A 4,550-nucleotide genomic window follows, 5' to 3' on the forward strand; every position below is an offset into this window, starting at 1 on the left:
ATATATATATATATATATATATATATCTCACTAAGTATTACAGTATTACTCCAAAGATCACTTCTTATTTTCAAAGAAAAATGTACCTTTCTAATGAAGAATTTCAGAAAACATATGTCTTCACTAAGCCATCAAATTTACCACAGTTAAAAACAGGGTCATTGTTAATAACAATGACCACTCAACTGATGTAGTAGTGTCTTAGTCAGGGTTACTGTTACTATGAAGAAACCTCATGGCCAAAAGCAAGCTGGCGAGGACAGGGTTTATTTGGCTTACATTTCCACATCTGTAGTCAGAACAGGAGCTCAATCAGGCCAGGAACCTGGAGGTACAAGCTGATACAGAGACTACTGAGGTATGCTACTTACTGGCTTATTCCCCATGGCTTACTCCCAGGACCACTAGGTCAGGGGTGGCCCCACCCACAATGGGTTGGACGTTCCCCATGAATCACTAATGAAGAAAATGCCCTAGAGCTGGATCTTATGGAGGCATTTTCTCCTTTGTGCTTTCCTCCTTTCAGATAACTTTAGCCCGTGTCAACTTGACATAAAATGAGCCAGCAGAAGCAGGGTATCAAATAACATTAATTCCTTAGGATCCTTGCCCCAAATACCTAACTGAATGTGATCATAAGGAAAACATCAGAACCATCCAGATGGTTTATGAGACACTTTTCTGGGCTCTCCAAAAATATTAGCACTAATAGAGGAAAACAATCTTTTTTCAGAATCTGGATTAGGGAAGACCTTAAAAAGACAAGGAAATTAAATCCGTAGTTCTTGGTTGAATCCTGTCAGTACAAACGAGGATAATTTAAAGGGAATTTTAGAATATTGAATCTGTTCTTTTCGTCTATTAAAATGTTAACTTTCTTGGATATGATAATGATATCTGACTGTGCAAGAAGAGATAGTTGATCATCTAATTCTTAAGAGATATTAAGAGCATTTAATTGTGAATTGGTATGACAGTAATTTTATTTCTAATGCTATAACCAAATACATATATGTATGAATCATCTATATGTGTTTATAAGCAAACATGTATGCAAATATCAAATGTTAATAATTTACAAATGAAGGGTATGTCGGTATGTATCAAGGTTACTTTCTTTTTTTGTTTTTTAAGTTTGATTTTTTTTATTAGATATTTTCTTCATTTACATCTCAAATGCTATCCTGAAAGTCCTCTATACCCTCCCCCCGCCCTATTCCCCTACCCACCCACTCCTACTTCTTGGCCCTGGTGTTCCCCTGTACTGGGCCATATAAAGTTTGCAAGACCAAGGGGCTGCTCTTCCCAATGATGGCCGACTAGGCCATCCTCTGCTACATATGCAGCTAAGAAGAATACTTGAAGAAAAAGAGGCAGTAAATGTGAGTAAGTTTGCCCTGAAAAAAAAAACTGAAAACTGAAATCAGGTTTGCCCTGAAATTTTTCATCAATAGTTTTAGAATCCATGAATTTGATTGCTATATTGATAAAAACAGGAAAGAGCCCTAAGAAGTCATGCATTGATACCACGGCACTGACTTTTAGTTCTTGTACTTGAAAGGTAGAAACAGGCAGATAAACCATTTCTCTTTATACCAATCTGAAGATTGTATGCCTGGGGCAGGAAGGATCAGAGATGTATTATATTCACTCACTTATTAAGAGCAGGAATGAGGCTTGGGAAATGGCACATTGGTTAAGTGTGTTTGCTCTGCAAGCATAGGAATCTATGTAAATTCAAATCTTCAGTACCCTCTTAAAAAGGAAGGCACGGCTGTCCATGCCTGTAAACACAGCATTGAAGAGCAAAGGCAGATGGATCCCTCCAAGTCAGTGAGAAGCTGTCCCTCAAGACAACGGATGGACATTGATAGAGAAGGCATCCGTGTGCTGTGCACAGGTGTGCACAGCTATGCACACTCACATTTGTGCGTGAATTTAACACCTCTCTCTCAACAGAGAGTCAGAGAATGAGAACACAGAGGGAATGGAGTGAGAGGGAGGTAGAGGAAACTGGTCAGGCATAATGGCGCTTGCCAATAATCTTAGAACTCATGAGACAGAGACAGGAAGATCATGAGTTGCAGGCTATCCTCAGCTACATAGCCAGCACATCTTCAAAGGAATGGAGCTTAGAGGTAGAGCACTTTATAGCATATACAGTGGCCTGGATTCGATGCCCAGCACTGCCAAATAAATAAATAGATAAATAAATAAGGATACTAGACTAAAGGTCCCTTTTAATTTTAGAATCCATGTTTATACATTAGAGTATACTCCTTAATAAATAATTCCACATGACTTCAGAAAACTCCTCCCAGTTTCTTTTCAAGAGTTCCAGGTTGACAGCATTCCTGAGAGTAGGGAAGCAGGGCCACCGGACTTTCAAGGAGGGCTTTGGCAGGTGATGCCTTTGAGAAATCAACTGGCATGCCTGTGGTCTTACAGCAAATGAATAACCGACCATGACTGCTGATGGAGAGACCTTTCGATCTTGCTTATGAGTTTGCTTTGATTAATGAGGCAGCTGAGAGCCTCTGTGATTTCTGACTAGTGCTTTGCTGGATCTAGAGTGAGCTCATGTTGGATGAATGTCACCGCCCTCAGCTTGCTGAAATGCAGGTGCTTGGTCATAAACAGGTTTACAGGATTTCATAGGAAATCCCAGTGTTGCCTAAGTGCCCCTTCTGGCTCCCCTAAGGCTTACAGGTCTCTCTCCTGCCTGTTACATAGAAAAGTCTCCTCTTAACATATAACTGTTTCCAGGAGATTTTTCACACTCACCCACACCTTCCATCCTCTGCCAGGTGATTGTAGTCCACAGTTTCCTTCTTTTTTTCTCTTCTCTCTCTCTTTTTTTATTAATCATTCCATTCATTTACATCTCAAATGATATCCCACTTCCTGGTTATCCCCTCCACCAACCTCCCATCCAACATCCACCCTGCACCCTTCCCCCGACTCTATGAGAGTGCTCCCACCCACCCTCTCTGGCCCCTCTAGCATTCCCCTACACTGGGGCATCAAACCTCCCCAGGACCAAGGGCCTCCCCTCCCATAACTGTCAGGCAAGGCTATCCTCTACTACATATGTATCTGGAGCCATGGATCCCTTGGCTGGTGGTCTAGTCTCTGGGAGAATTGGGTAGCCAGGCCAGCTGATGTTGTTCTTCCAATGGGGCTGCCATCCCTCTCTGCTCCTCCTGTCCTTCTGCCAGCTCCCTCTCCCACCAGATTCCCTGAGCTCAGTCTGATGGTTGGCTCCCCGCTTGAGGATGCACAGAAAATGCAGCAATGGGACCCTCATGACATATATATACATGCACACATGCATACATATGTACACACATAGACACTAGATATGTGCACACATAAATGCAAATATATATTAACTCACATACAAACACATACACATATGCAGAAATAAGCACCAAACACACACAAATGCACACAGATACACATACATACCAATGCACAACATACACACAAATGTGCACCAACACACACATACACACAAATATGCACCAACACATACACACACAAATGCACACAAACACACATGGCACCAACACACATGCACAAATGTATGAAAACACAAACACATGCATACACACAAATACACACATGCATACACAAATATACAGCAACACACATTATACTCAGCACCTACACACGAGCACACAAACACACCAACCATCCAAAGACTCTTCTGCTCAAAAGTGCCGTCTGTGATGTGGGATTTCATTGAACATTTAATTTCGGACCACTCATTTTTTAGTAGTAGAGGTGTCAGGAAAGCATGTCTGCACCTGTTGCAAAGTCTCACTTACAGCTGGACACAGACACACACATATAGAATATCATCCCAATTTTAGCATCTGTACTGTTGAATAAAATGCATGTACATATAAAGTGTCGTCCAAGTTTAGCATGTGTCCCAAGAAAGCAGCCAGCATCAGATGTAGACACAGCACATTTCAAGGTTAGGCGAATATTAAGAGGTCACGCAGCAAAGCCTTCCTTTTTACCCATGGGACAGTGAATGCCCAGGACACCTCTGTCCTATGACACCAAAGTTTAAGCAGACCCAGTGACAAGCTGCTTAGTAATATACAGAGGTGCCTGATCTCTCTGGATTTGTTTAACAAAACTCTTCCAGAAATAAAATCTGTTAGCCCTGTAGCATTTTGCTTTTAGAGGTCACTGCCTTCCTTTGAAGACATTCAGTACAAGGACTGTGCTTTCCCACATAGATAGTAAAAGTTCTGGCATTGGCTCCCAGCGGGGACTCTGAAATGCCTTCTTCCCTGTGTATTTCTGAAGTTCATTTTCACAGTCAGTGCTGCCCCCTCCTAGATCGCACCACTCCACCTTGCTCACCAAGCAAACAAAGGTTGCTTGGAGGCTGAGGCACTGTGGGTCCACTGCAGTGCCATCAGTCTGCTTGCCAAAAGCCATTTGAGGCAGCAAGTAAGTAAGCATTTACAGAGGCACACTGGGTTGCTGAGAGGTACCAACCTAGCAAAGGCAGAAATAGGCTCTAACTTAAT

Source organism: Mus caroli, chromosome X (genome assembly GCF_900094665.2).
Source record: "Mus caroli chromosome X, CAROLI_EIJ_v1.1, whole genome shotgun sequence".
NCBI lineage: Eukaryota > Metazoa > Chordata > Mammalia > Rodentia > Muridae > Mus > Mus caroli.